The sequence below is a fragment of the Triturus cristatus genome, chromosome 4_1, assembly GCF_964204655.1.
Source record: "Triturus cristatus chromosome 4_1, aTriCri1.1, whole genome shotgun sequence".
NCBI classification, from domain to species: domain Eukaryota; kingdom Metazoa; phylum Chordata; class Amphibia; order Caudata; family Salamandridae; genus Triturus; species Triturus cristatus.
Genome location: NC_140585.1, coordinates 276,221,917 through 276,236,147, shown reverse-complemented (window position 1 = coordinate 276,236,147; position 14,231 = coordinate 276,221,917). Strand labels below are relative to the sequence as shown.

At 52.8% G+C, this 14,231-nt stretch overlaps 1 protein-coding gene across 1 annotated transcript in view; it reads right to left on the bottom strand.

The window, feature by feature from the left end:
• TRIM24 (tripartite motif containing 24) overlaps window positions 1–14,231 on the bottom strand; it is an 868,915-nt gene that overhangs the window by 298,688 nt on the left and 555,996 nt on the right. The gene's annotated exons all lie outside the window — the stretch shown is intronic.

The window sequence follows — 14,231 nt, the reverse complement described above, 5'->3', positions numbered from 1 at the left end:
TGCCGTTGATCCTCACTAAATTTGGCTGAGCTGTGGCCGCCAGAGTGTCTATAGTCGCACCTAGGTACTGTTGTACGTGTGCGGGCTGGAGATGAGACTTTGGGTAATTTAGTGAGAATCCCAGACTGTGAAGAAGGTGAATGGTACGGGACACGTGGCTTGCACATTGCTGGGCCGATCTCGCTTGAACGAGCCAGTCGTCTAGGTAGGGGTAGACGTGTATGTGCTGTCTCCGTAAATGTGCCGCCACCGTAGCTAGGCACTTTGTGAAAACCCTGGGCGCTGTTGTCACGCCGAAGGAAAGGACTTTGAACTGATAGTGCTGCCCCTGAACAGTGAACCTGAGGTATTTTTTGTGTGAGGGGTGGATGGGTATGTGAAAATACGCATCCTTGAGGTCCAGTGATGCTAGGAAGTCTCCCTGCTGGAGAAGCGGAAGGACTTGCTGTAGAGTGAGCATGTGAAAGTGCTCCGAAAGAATGTACTGGTTCAGGGGTCTCAGGTCTAATATAGGCCTGAGCGACCCGTCCTTTTTTGGAATTAAGAAGTAGAGGGAGTAAACCCCCGTGCCCCGCTCGTGGACGGGTACGACCTCGATAGCGCCTTTTAGAAGCATACTTTCTACCTCTTGCTGTAAGAGCGTCAAGTGCTCTGAAGACATAGGACGGTTTCTTGGTGGTATTGTGGGTGGAGTGGAAGTTAACTCCAGACAGTAACCGTATTTTATAATATCTTTGACCCACCTGTCCGTGGTGATGGAGTTCCACGTGGACAGGAACCGTTGTAGCCTTCCCCCGACAGGTGTTATGTGGTCGGGAGGAAGGGAGAGGGCGTCACTGCTTGTTCTTGGGGGAGGACCTGGTGTTGCCGTAGCCACGTCCTCTGCCCTTGGTACTGGAGCCACGATAGCCACCTCGGGTGTTCTTATCGTAGGTGGTCTGCGTATTACCCTTGTTATATGTTTGTTGTGACCCCTGTCCTCTGCCTGCTCCCTTGTTTCCGGGGCGACGAAAGGAGCCGCTCCGAAAGGACTGAGTTTGTAGGGCGCCCATGGACTTTGCAGTGTCCGTGTCCTTTTTTATCTTCTCGAGGGTGGCGTCAACCTCAGGCCCGAACAAAAAGTCGGGGTTGACAGGCTGATTAAGGATATTGTTTTGTACCTCAGGCTTGAATCCTGAGATACGTAGCCAGGCGTGACGTCGTAGGATGACGCTAGTGTTGATGGCCCTGGCAGCCGTGTCAGCAGCGTCTAGTGCACATTTGATGGCAGCATTTGTGAGTAGCTGTCCCTCTCTGATAAGGATTTCTGCACCTTCTTTGTAGGGGTCAGGGAGGTGTTGAAGGAGTTGCTCCATTGTGTCATAGTGCGCCCTATCGTAGCGAGCGAGGAGCGCTTGAGTGTTAGCTATGCGCCATATGCTTGCAGCTTGTGCGGCAACTCGCTTGCCGGAGGTCTCCAGCACCTTGGACTCCTTGTCCGGGGGAGGAGCGTCACCCGTTGTCTGCGAGTGTGCCCTCTTGCGGGCATTCGCCACAACGATGGAGTCGAGTGGTAATTGTCCTCTGATGTAAGTAGGATCCCCAGGTGCTGATCTGTATTTCTTATCGATCCTGGGGTTTATCACTCGTGCCCTGGTGGGTTCCCTGAAAATGTCAGTGGCTGGCTTAAGGACCCCCTTCAACATTGGCAGAGTCTTTACATGTCTTTCTGAGGATGCAAAGGTGTCCATTAGAAAGTCATCTTCGATGATATCAGAGTGAAGCTGTACATCATGGTTGTTCGCCGCCCGTTCAATCAGAGCGTTGAACGCCGCAGTATCCTCTGTGGGTGACGTTTTTGCCCCATATAGTTGTGGGTCCTGTGCATCAAGAGGTGCACTGGGGTCTGCAGGGTCGCCCCAAGTTTGGTCAGGGTCCTGCTGGTCATCAGGGTCCGTGTCCACATGGTAGGGGACTTGTTCACCCATGTAGTCCTCCAATGCATCCGTGTCGGAGCGTGTGGGGGAGGCCCGGTGTGGATCCTGGTAGGGTGAATGAAAGGGTTCATACAGGAGAGGTTCTGTGTCCACAGGCAGCTTCCTCTTTAGCGGGATCCTGAAAGGTTCCAATGGCGGTTCCGAAGTTATCCTTCGGTCGTGGAGAATCATCCTGCCAGTGTCGGCGTCGATGACGCGTGACGGTGACGGCTCGACAGGCGTAACCGCAGTTTTGGTGGCCTGTGTCCTGAGTTGAAACGCCTTCGGGATTGTGGATGGAGGCAAGCCGAAGGTAATGCTGGTCGGCACCGACGAAACCGCTGGATCGATCGAACCCGACTGGTCCTGGAGGGCAGCCTTGGTTTTGCAGCCTGGCATTGCGCCAGGCCGTACTCGGGGCGCCTTAGAGGTCGTGGCCCCCGCCAGGGTCGTCGAGGCGGCTGCAGATATCTTCTGCGCCCGTGGTGCATCGAGCCGAGGTGCGGAGATCACCGTCGACGTCTTCGACACGTGAGGTTTCGGTGTCGTCGAGGGGGTGCTGCGAGGCGTAGCAGGCGGGACGGCCCTCGGTGTCGGTGGCGTCGACGCCGGTAACCGAGCAGGTTTTTCGGCGCCGATGGCCTTCTTCCGTTTGTCGACTCCCATGTCGCCCGTCTCGAGTTCGGCACCGAAGTCCCCCTTGGTGCGGTCGGTGCCGACACGGTGCGCCGGCGTCGAAGGTGTTGAAGGCCTCGATCCGACTAGCGCCACTTTCAGTTTCGGTTTCGTAGGAACCTGAGCAGCTTTCGGTTTCGGTTTCGTGGAAGGGAAACCAGCTGGCTTAAGCGGTAATGGCTGCCGCTGAACGTCCGAGGCCGGGCCCGAGGGCGGGGCCGAAGGACTGCGTGATAGGTCTCGGGTAAGGCCCGAAGGCGATCCCTCGACCGGAGCCATAGTCTGTGGCACTGGTGAATTCTCGGTTTGAACAGGTAGGCCTTGTTCATCATCGGAGCTACTCTCTTCGGCCCCTAAGGCCTCCTCGTCGTCTCCTACCTCGGTGTCGTCTTCACCTCTGTGGAAGAGTGACTCGTCGGCCTCGTCCGATCCGGGTTCTTGGTCGGAAACGGGACTGGAGGGTAAGACTTCTACTTCTTCGACGTCGTCCGCGTCGTCGAAGATGTCAGCTGGGGCCGGTGCCGCGTGCTGCGCTTCGAGCCTCGCCGCTCGACGATTCCGCAGAGTCTTCTTTGAACGGAACCGGGCACAGGCCATACATGTCGACTCGTCGTGGTCCGGCGAAAGGCATTTGTTGCACACCGGATGGACGTCGATGTGTGGGTACTTCGCATTACATACCGGACACCTTTTGAATGGCGTCCTCGATTCCATCGTCGAAGTAGTTGATGGACAGGTAAATGCGAACAAAGTCGGTGCTGGAAGTTAGTAAACTAACAGAGAGTATCGAAAACCGATCGATAAACAGTACCGACGCGAACTAAAGGCCTCGACAAAATTTTTTCCTAACTTGAGCTAAGATAGCACATCCGAACCCAATGGCGGAAAAAAACAATCTGAGGATGGAGAGGATGCCCATGCGCACTGTAGTCCAGGGGAGGAGTCACCTATCCAAGGATACTTCGAAGACTCTTCCAGGACAACAACGTGCAAACATCCGGACCCAACACTAGGCGGCGATCTATGCACAGATATGAATTCAGCAGCCCACATGCCTCGAACATGTTATATTCAGCACAAATCTCATCACAAATACCTTTAGTAAGTGCTCCCTTCTTCTGAAGGTTGAGCCAACCAGGAGACAATGGGTGTTATGGGTGATGACTCAATGATGAAGTATGCCACTAGTAAATTCTAGTGGGTGAGAGTCCTTTTACAACCAGGAAAGGATTCCCTAGGTGGGAAGAGTTACTGGTGGTTTTACTCTTCATTGATTGTTCACTACAGTTTTTCGTCAAATAGAGGGTCATTCACATATTGTTTCAGTCAGATAGAACAAAATCCAGGCAGTGGATCAGCCCTCTTCAGCCATTGGCTTTAATGACAATGATTGACTTGCCTAGTAGACAATGGCTGGTCTTAAGGAAGTCAAGTAATCGGAGTAAAAGTTTTTTTTTACTCTGTGTTACTCTGCATCCAGAGGATCCAACTGTAGGAAGCTGGCACTGTATATACTATACCAAAATGAGGTATAGTGTGCACAGAGTCTAGTGGAACCCCAAAGGTAGGCAGAGGTAACAGTAGTTAGCACCTCACTCTCTATTTGTGGTAGTGTGGGCGAGCAGTAAGGCTCTATAAGAGGGTAGTGTTAAGCATTTGTTGTATACACTCAATCAGCAAATGATATCACACACACAAAGACTGAACTCAGACCAATTTGACTTGTATAAAAATATTTTTTAGTTGCATTTATTTTCTAGAACCAAGCAAGCCTGGCACAATTAAGTGTAAATGGTACTTTTCAAGGCAGGTTGAACCATACGAGCCAGCTGAATTAAAATGTATTTGTTACAGGTTTGTAAATCTTTTCAATAGAGTGGAAATTAAGAGTTAGATTACTTTTGATTACTTTACAGATTATTTTTTCTACTCAGTGTGATATGCCTAGATATCACACTGAGACAATTCCTAGAGAAAAGGTAAGTAAAGCAGTTTTTAGTTATTTGCAGCCTTCAAGTTCTCATACAAAACTAATTCCATATGAAAAACAATTTTCAAGAAAAGCAGTCAATGCAATCCTATGGAAGAAAGGAATATGCTACTTACCAGTATGCATCTGTTCTTGGCATGTAGAGCTGCAGATCTATACACTTTTGCATAGATTATACACTTTTGCATAGATCGCCATCTGGTGTTGGGCCCGGATGTTTGCAGTTTGTTTTTCTTCTTGGACAGTCTTTGTAAGTCACGAGTTCGGTGACACCTCCTTCGGTCCGTACTGCGCATGGGCTTCGGCTCCATCCTCAGATTGTTTTTCGCCAGCAGGGAAAAGATGGAGCGTAGTGATAATAGTAAGAAACCCATGTGTGTTGTATCTAAATAAGATAGACTGGAACGGATACAGGTAGCCGGGGAGGCGGGTGGGCGTGTATAGATCTTCAGCTCTACATGCCAAGAACAGATGCATACTGGTAAGTAGCATATTCCGTTCGAGGCATATGAGCTGCAGATTATACACTTTTGCATAGATTATATAGCAGTACCCAGCCCTAGCGACGACCACCGGTATCCGTTGCAGTGGTTTGAAATAGTGTCTTTAGTACAGCCTGGCCCACACTAGCTTGTTGTTTGGAGTGCACGTCTACACAGTAATGTTTTGTGAAGGTGTGCAGTGTTGACCATGTGGCTGCTTTGCAGATGTCATCTAAGGGTATGTTCCCTAGAAAAGCCATAGAAGCCCCTATCTTTCTTGTAGAGTGGGCTTTAGGTGGAACAGATAATGTTCTTTTTGCTTTGTGATAGCAAATTTGTATGCACTTTACAATCCACCTAGCTATCCCTGATTTAGAGATGGGGTTGCCTTTATGCGGTGGAGAAAAGGAGACAAACAATTGTTTAGTCTTTCTGAAAGGTTGCGTTCTTTGTATGTAGTACAGTAAAGCCCTTTTAACATCAAGTGTATGTAGAGCCCTTTACGCAACAGATTGAGGTTGCGAGAAAAAAACCGGTAATTCCACCGATTGATTAAGATGGAAGGGGGAAATGACCTTGGGCAGAAATTTTGGATTTGTGCGAAGTATCACCTTGCTGTGATGTATCTGTAAAAAGGGTTCTTGTATAGTGAACGCTTGTGTCATTGTGTGGGCGGTGTGGCAGAACGGGCGGTGTTGGTTTTGCCCCTGCCTTTATTATTGTTTCCTCGATATCCACCTCTTTGGTAGCCCTTTGAGAAGGTATTTTGAGGAGGGGACTTGTAGGAAGTGGAGGCGTTATCGGAAGAGTAACCTCTGCCAGAGCCTCGAAAGGAGGAACGGCGAAAGGAGCGTCTAGGGGTTTGTGATTGCAGGGCTCCCATAGACTTCGCCGTGTCTGAATCCTTCTTTATTTTTTCCAGGGCTTCGTCTACTTTTGGGCCAAATAAGTGTTGTTGGTCAAAAGGGTGGTTTAAGATAGATGCTTGGACCCCTGGTTTAAAGCCTGAAATTCTGAGCCAGGCGTGACGGCGAAGCAGGACACTGGTGTTTATAGCCCTGGACGCCGTGTCTGCTGCGTCAAGTGCACATTTAATAGAGGTGTTGGTAATGATCTTTCCCTCTTGTATTAGCTCATGAGCTTTATTCTTATATTTCTCCGGGAGATGCTGCATGAGAGCCTCCAGCTCATCATAGTGCGCTCTATCGTACCTTGCTAGCAGCGCCTGCGTGTTGGCGATGCGCCACATATTGGCAGCTTGCGAGGCAGTGCGTTTGCCTGACGCATCTAAAAGCTTGGACTCCTTATCAGGTGGTGGAGCCTCACCAGATGACAGAGTTGGAGCGCTTCCTAGCTGTGGAAACCACTAGTGAGTCTAGGGGCGCAGGTCCTTTAATATAGACAGGATCCGTGGGGGCTGCCTTGTACTTCTTTTCTATTCTGGGGTTTAAGACCCTAGCTCTAACGGGGTCTTTGAAAACCTCTGTGGCATGCTTGGTCACCCCTTTAAGCATGGGTAATATAGCGGTGGATTTATCTTCTATGTCAAATGTGTCAAGTAGGAAGTCTTCCTCAACTGGATCACTGTGTAATTCCACCCCATGGTAACGTGCCGCCCGTTGTAAGAGGTGGTGGAACCCCAGGGAGTCCTCTGGTGGATACGGCCTGGATGGATAGAGATCATCCTGAGGCACATCTGGGACATCGGGATTGTGATAATCCTCCCATGGGTCAGGTGTTCCCGGAGGAGTGGGGTCCTACGGGGCATCTGTGGGATCATAGAATGGATCTCCGTGGTCATCAGGGTCCGGAGACGGGGTTGGAGACCGATGAGGCAAGGGTGGAGAAAGTGGGGGCAGAGATGGAGGGGGTGAAGGAGGGGGAGGAGGTGGAGGAGGAAGAGGAGGAGTTGGAGGTGGTGGGGAGGGTACTCTGAACGGGGATGTGGCAGAGTCCTTCCGTTTTGGTGGTGGAGGAGGAGTTGGCTTGTCCAAAAGTCTTTTCTTGGAAGACAAAGTTAAATGTCCAGTCCTGGGATCCTTAGTTAAAGTCTTTTGAAGAGGATCCGGTGTGAAAAGCTCCTCCGGCACCGATTCCTCCGTCGGTGCCGATGTTTTCGGAACCGAAGGCTTCATCGGTTTATCCGCGCCGAGGCAGGCTTCGACACGGAAGCGTCGGTGCCGAGAGATTTGGGTTTGGTCGGCACAGAGAGGCCAGGTTTCGACACCGATGGCTTCGGAACGGAACTTGTTTTCTTCGGCGCCGAAGAATGTTTGTCGGCGCCACTAGGAGGCTGGCTCGAGCCCGAGCCGCCAGGATACTTGTGATGCTTTTTCACCGGGCCCGAAGGTGGGGTGATGGAAGCAGTATGCTTGGCTTTCCCTAGGCCCGGAGGCGAAGGGGTAACCGGAGTCTCTTTCGGTATGGGCGCGGGCGGGGGAGGGGGTAGAGTACTCACGACCCTCTGCACCGGTGTGATCTCCTCCACGTCGGAGTCATCGGCCTCGGAAGCGCTGACGACATCTTCCTCCCGCTCGGTGTGCAGCTGTCCCGAAGCTCCGGTGTCTTCTCCGAAGATGTCAGGTGGAGCCGAGGTCGATGAGTGTGCCATGGTGCGTCGATCCCGAATAGTCTTTCGATCGAAAAGACTTGCAGGCGGGGCAGTCTCGGGCCTCGTGTTCGGGAGAGAGGCAGAGGTTGCACACCTGATGGAGGTCGGTGTGGGGAAATTTAGACACACATTTTGGGCACTTCTTGAAGGGAGTCCTTTCCATCGGCCGAGACCGGAGTCGAGGTAGGCCCGAAGGCCGCTGCCGATGTCTGGAATCGAGGAAGTGCCGAAGAGAGAGATGAAGAAGTCGATTCCGTCTAAAGAATCTCGATGGACGAGGATTTTTCGTCGAAGTTCGAACTGGAAAGGTTTGAAGCCGGAGCACGAAGTATTACATCCGAGCCCGATGGCGGAAAAAAACAATCTGAGGATGGAGCCGAAGCCCATGCGCAGTACGGACCGAAGGAGGAGTCACCGAACTCGTGACTTCCAAAGACTGTCCAAGAAGAAAAACAAACTGCAAACATCCGGGCCCAACACCAGATGGCGTTCTATGCAAAAGTGTATAATCTATGCAAAAGTGTATAATCTGCAGCTCATATGCCTCGAACATTTAGTTATCGGTTTGAAGTTAAGTTCAAGTTTGTGGGAGTTGGTATACTGGGGTTAGAACCAGGGTTCCCCCAGGGTCAAGGCTGCACTCTTGAAACACCCCCAGTGGCACTAGGGCGGCTGGGTGCAGAGTGTCGAGGCCCAATGTTATCCAATGGGGGATAGGGGGCCTCTGGTTGGTGGCTGCTCACAAGCAGGCCACAAGGATGTGGGAGCAAAGCTCCTGGTGTTAGGCTCATGGCAAAGGGGGATCTGATTTAGCACCCAAAGTACACCCACAGCAGCGCAGGGGCAGCTGGGTGGCAAGGTGCTATTTTGGTGTTGGGTGCCCAGTTGTCTGCGATGGAGATTCTCCGGATGCAACAAAGACTGCAGGCTCAGGGAAGAAGATCTTCTGGAGGTGACCACCGGTTGGAGAGGTAAGTTGGGATGCTGAGACATTCTCAGCTGGGTCAACCAAGGCTGTGGGGCGTCGGGTGCAGGGGTGTCTTTAGGTGTCTGTTTTTTTAACCAGCTCCGGTCACGGTCGTCCTCCAGAAAGAGACTGCAGGCGTCGTTTGGAGTGTCGAGGCAGGTCAGAGATCACCAGATCTAAGGTCAGGACCGCCGGGGAGACCTCTCCGTGGTGTTGGGCCACTCAAACTCAGGGTGTAGTTGTCGGGTGCAGAGTGGTGCAGACTCTAGGTTTTTGGCTTGGTCCAGAGTCTGTTTGGTGAGGAAATCCGGTACTCACAGGAGACATAGTCTTTAGGTTGGAAGGCAGGGCAGGTCCTTCAGGGGATTGAGGCTGCAGGACAGACCGGGATGTTGGTGGAGCAGGTTCGAGGTGGGAACAGGCCAGTAGGACTGGGGCGAAGTCAGAGGGTGTCGTCCTCTTCTTAGCTTCAGCACGGCTTCTTCGGTCCTCCTTTTTCTTTTCTTCTTGGTCGGTTCTTGTCTGAGGAGGCAAGGTTCAGGGTTGCCCCATAATACTAGATTTAGGGGCGTTACAGGTAGGTAAATGGACCAATGGGTACAAACCCCCCTATTATGCCACCCTCCAATGGGAGAGGGGCAGATGGCGGGGACAGAGTTGTGCTTCACCTTTCCTCTCCCACCTGAGTCGTGGGTTTGGCAAAGGTGGGCACACCTCCCTTCCTCACTTGGATTTCCTGCTGATTCTCCCACCCAAAGTGTGGGTTAGAACCAGTGAGGGCCAGTTGCTGGAAGCAGCAAAGGCCTGGGGAAGCTCACAAACGCGGCAAGCCTTTGAAGAATCCCCTTTCGTGGACCCTGCCAATCCTGGGGGAGGAGGCTTGGCACCTTGACCCAGGATGTGCATTGTTTCAGATTCCCAAGAGCAGCAGGCTCTCGACCCAGGGGTCCAGAAACATGTCTCTCAGGCAGGTCGCACCCCACGCCGCACAACACCACCTGTGTCGCTGCCCCTGAGCCCGCTGCTGCCGCCTGTTGAAGGTTCGAGGCCGTGAGCTTCTGCGCTCGCTCTGCCCCTTGCTCACTGTTAGCCCTGCCGTGATTGTGCTCTCTGCTCTTGCGTTGGTATTGTTGTTCTTCGCCTGTATTCTTTTTTCTGTACTGTTGCTCTGTTATTGTGCCCTTTTTTTGCACTTTGCCCTTTTTTGTATCTGTACCACACCCCGCCCGCTCATCCCTCTCGTTTTTCCCACCGCTGCGTCCCAGCCCACCGATCGCTGCCCCGCTCCCGCCTCCCAGCTGCTCCTCCCCCTGGCACCCGCGAACGCCACGAAACCTGACGCCAACACCCTCCCTTCACGCACTCAACACCTAACAACCGCACACCTGCTTCCTGGCTGCACCGAAGCACACCAAAGGACCATACTCCTGCCGGAGCTGCAACTTCACCAGCCTCCGAGCCACCACACCGCCCACCGTGACAGGACGCAACCACCTCAGATGCATACTACTGAACACCCGCTCTGCACGCAAACACGCCGTCGAACTCTGGGACCTGCTCGACACATCCTCCCCGGACGTCGCCTTCCTGACGGAGACCTGGCTGAACGCCTCCTCGGCACCCGACATCGCTTTAGCCATCCCGGACAGCTAAAAGATCTCCCGCAGGGACCGCACCAACGGAATAGGAGGTGGAATCGCCATCATCCACAAGAAAACCCTCAGGGTCTCGACCAGCACCGACGACACCCTCAGCACCGCCGAAGACCTGCACTTCCAGATCCACACCGATCCCAACACCATACTCAGAGGAACTCTCGTCTACAGACCCCCCTGACCCCGAACTCAGTTCAGCGACTCCATCGCCGACTTCGTCAGCACGCACGCCCTTGCCTCCACAGACTACATCCTCCTCGGGGACCTGAACTTCCACCTCGAGAACAACAACACGAACTCCCCCACCCTGATTGACAACCTCGAACAGACAGCTTGTCACAACACCCACCCACTCCGCAGGCCACACGCTTGATCCCATCTTCTCCGCAAGCCCCCACGTCACCTTCAGCCACACCACCGAACTCCACTGGACCGACCATTGCAGCATTCACTTCACCTTCCGGAAACCTACCACACACCACGGCACTAAACAGATCCCCCGTCGCAGCTGGAGCAAAATCACTGAAGACCAGCTAAACACCACCCTCGCCCGGAGCCCACCCACCGACCCCACCGACCAACACCCTCGCCCCGATCAAGAAACCCTCCAACAGACACACTAACAAGAAAGCCAGCTGGTTCCCCGCAGACCTCCAGGCCTCCAAACAAACCTGCCGTACACTAGAGAAGAAATGGCACGGAGAACAGACACCAGACAGCTATGCAGCCCACAAGAACGCCATCTCCTTATCAGATCTGCCAAAAGGGCCTCCTTCAAGAATCGACTCGACAACAACGCGCACAACAGCAAAGAGCTCTTCAACATCGTGAATGAACTCTCCAAACCCAGCTCCAACACCAACGACATCCCACCATCGCAAGACCTGTGCGACTCCCTTGCCACCTTCTTCCATCGCAAGATCGCTGACATCCACGACAGCTTCAACAACCTGACCGCCCTGACACCCACCGACATCTCAGACCCCATGGCCACCACCCACATCGATCCCCTGCTCACCTGGACCCACATAAACGACAACACCATCAAAATCATGAACACCATCCACTCCGGCTCTCCGTCAGACCCATGCCCACACCACATCTTCAACAAAGCCAGCGCCACCATCGCACCCCATCTCCGCAAGGCCATCAACATCTCCTTCGAGACCGCGACCTTCCCGGAGAGCTGGAAACACACAGAGATCAACGCCTTACTCAAGAAACCCAAGGCGGACCCGAGGGACCTCAAGAAATCCTGGCCCATCTCTCTGCTCCTGTTCCCTGCCAAGGTCATCGAGAAGACCGTCAACAGACAGCTGACCCGCTACCTTGAGGAGAACAACATCCTGGACCCGTCCCAGTCCGGATTCTTCAGCAACCACAGCACCGAGACCATCCTCATCGCCGCCACCGGTAACATCAGGGCCCTGCTGGACAGCGGCGAAACCGCGGCCCTCATCCTCCTGGACCTATCAGACGCCTTCGACACGGTCTGCCACCATACTTTACGCACACTCCTCCACAACACAGGGATCCGAGAAAAGGCTCTAGAATGGACCACCTCCTTCCTCTACAGCAGAACCCAGAGAGTCCGTCTCCCCTTTCCGTTCCGAAGCCTCCGAGATCATCTGCGGCGTACCCTAAGGATCCTCCCTCAGCCCGACATTGTTCAACGCCTACATGGCACCGCTCGCTCACGTCGCTCACGTCGCCCAACTGCACGACCTCAACATCATCTCCTACGCCGACGACACCCAGCTTATCCTCTCCCTCACCAAGGACCCCATCACTGCTAAAGCCAACCTCCACGAAGGAATAAAAGCCGTCGGCGAGTGGATGAAGAACAGCCGTCTGAAGCTGAACTCGGACAAGACAGAAGTCCTCATCCTCGGCTCCACCCCCTCAGCCTGGGACGACTTCTGGTGGCTGTCCGCACTGGGAACAGCACCAACACCCACCGACCACGCACGCAACCTGGGGGTCATCCTGGACTCAACACTCATTGACCAAGCAAGTCAACGCCGTCTCGTCCTCCTGCTTCAACACCCTCCGCAAGATCTACAGGTGGATCCCCACCAAAACAAGAAGAACGGTTACCCAGGCCCCCGTCAGCAGCAGGCTGGGTTACAGAAACGCCCTCTACGCAGGAGCCTCGGCCAAACTCCTGAAGCGACTACAACGCATACAAAACGCCTCTGCAGCCTAATCCTCAACATCCCTCACCACAGCCACATCACACCACACCTGAGACCTGCACTGGCTTCCCGTCAACAAGAGGATCACCTTCAAGCTCCTCACCCACGCACACAAAGCCCTCCACAACACCGGACCGGCATACGTTAACAGACAACTCACCTTCTCCCACCTCGCCGCCAAGACCTGGAACACCCTCCCCATCCTCCTACAGCAGACCCAGGACCTACTAACCTTCAGGAGGCTCCTCAAGACCTGGCTATTCGAGCAGGAGGAGCAGCACCCCTCCCCCCCAGCGCCTTGAGACCCTCTAGGGTGAGTAGTGCGCTCTACACATGCCCTGATTGTCTGGTGGTGGCAGCTGGCGAGCCAGCCACTCAGCCTGGACACTAGTGTTAGGTCGTTTTTCAGGGGGCATCTCTAAGATGCCCTCTGTGTGCATTTTTTTTTATTAAATCCCACACTGGCATCAGTGTGGGTTTAATGTCAGCACCATATACTCTTAATGGCATTACTGCACTTACAATGTCTAAGAATTGGCTTAGACAGTGTAGAGGTAAAGGGCTCATGCACCTGTACTCTCACCATTGGTATAGTGCACCCAGCTAGAGGGGTGGCTGAACTATGCCATGGCAGCAGGTTGTAGGCATGGCACACAGGGATGTATGCCATGTCGACTCTCCACTTTGTTCTGTACCAAAACACGCAGCCTGCAATGGCTGAGTGTGTGTGTGTGTGTAAAGGTACAGGGTCTCTAAGGGTGGCACAATAAGTGCTGCAGCCCTTAGAGGCCTTCCCTGGCCACATTTCCCTTGGTACCTGTGGTATCATTTACAAGGGACTGTCCTGTGGCCAAAGAGTGCCAATTGGGTTTTGGTAACGAACATAGGCCCTGTGTACCTGTATGGCAGGATCCAAGGGCACACTAAGTCAAAGTACATCAGCAGTTTAGCAAAAGGTGGGGGCAACCACGCAGAAAGAGGGTACTTTCTTACACCAACCTCAGGAGATGTTTTCTTTACTTCACCCCCCGCAGCTCACATGCAACTGCAGAATATTGCTAATTGAGTAATGAGAGTACCAGAAGCTCTGCTCCCATTGCTACTAGACCACAACTTTCTTATGCAGAGCACCAGGCATCAGTGCTTCAAGCTTCAAAACCATTCTGCCATCTGAAAAACAGTATTCTGCACCCACTATTATTATTTTACTGTTCCACGACAGCAGAACCGTGTGAAGCTTTATTTATTTAATTGATAAAGTTTTACAGGACCCGATCGGGTATTGGAGCACTTTACAGGTGATACGAAGTAACATGTGAGAAGCAGCAGTACAAACTGTGAAAAACAGCAAATTGCGGAAAGTAACCTTAATAAACAAGTTACTTACCTTTGGTAACTTTGTATCTGTAAGAAACATAGGTTAGTTATAGATATCTTACCTTAGAATTATCCCCAGGCGTCAGACAGGATCCGGAAAGCTTTTAGTCAGCAGTACCCCTGCGCGACGGAGGACTCCGCGCTAGTCGTTGGCATCGTGATGACGTCGCAGTAGCTAAATAGACGCCGCCCTTGCACACTGACATCAGTTCTGTATATGACTTTCCACGCCAAAAGTGCAGAGCCATGCAACAACTGGTGCATAAAACTAGGGCCCTGGAAGGAAGTCCTTAACCCTAGAAGTCAGTTCGCAGAACGGGGAGG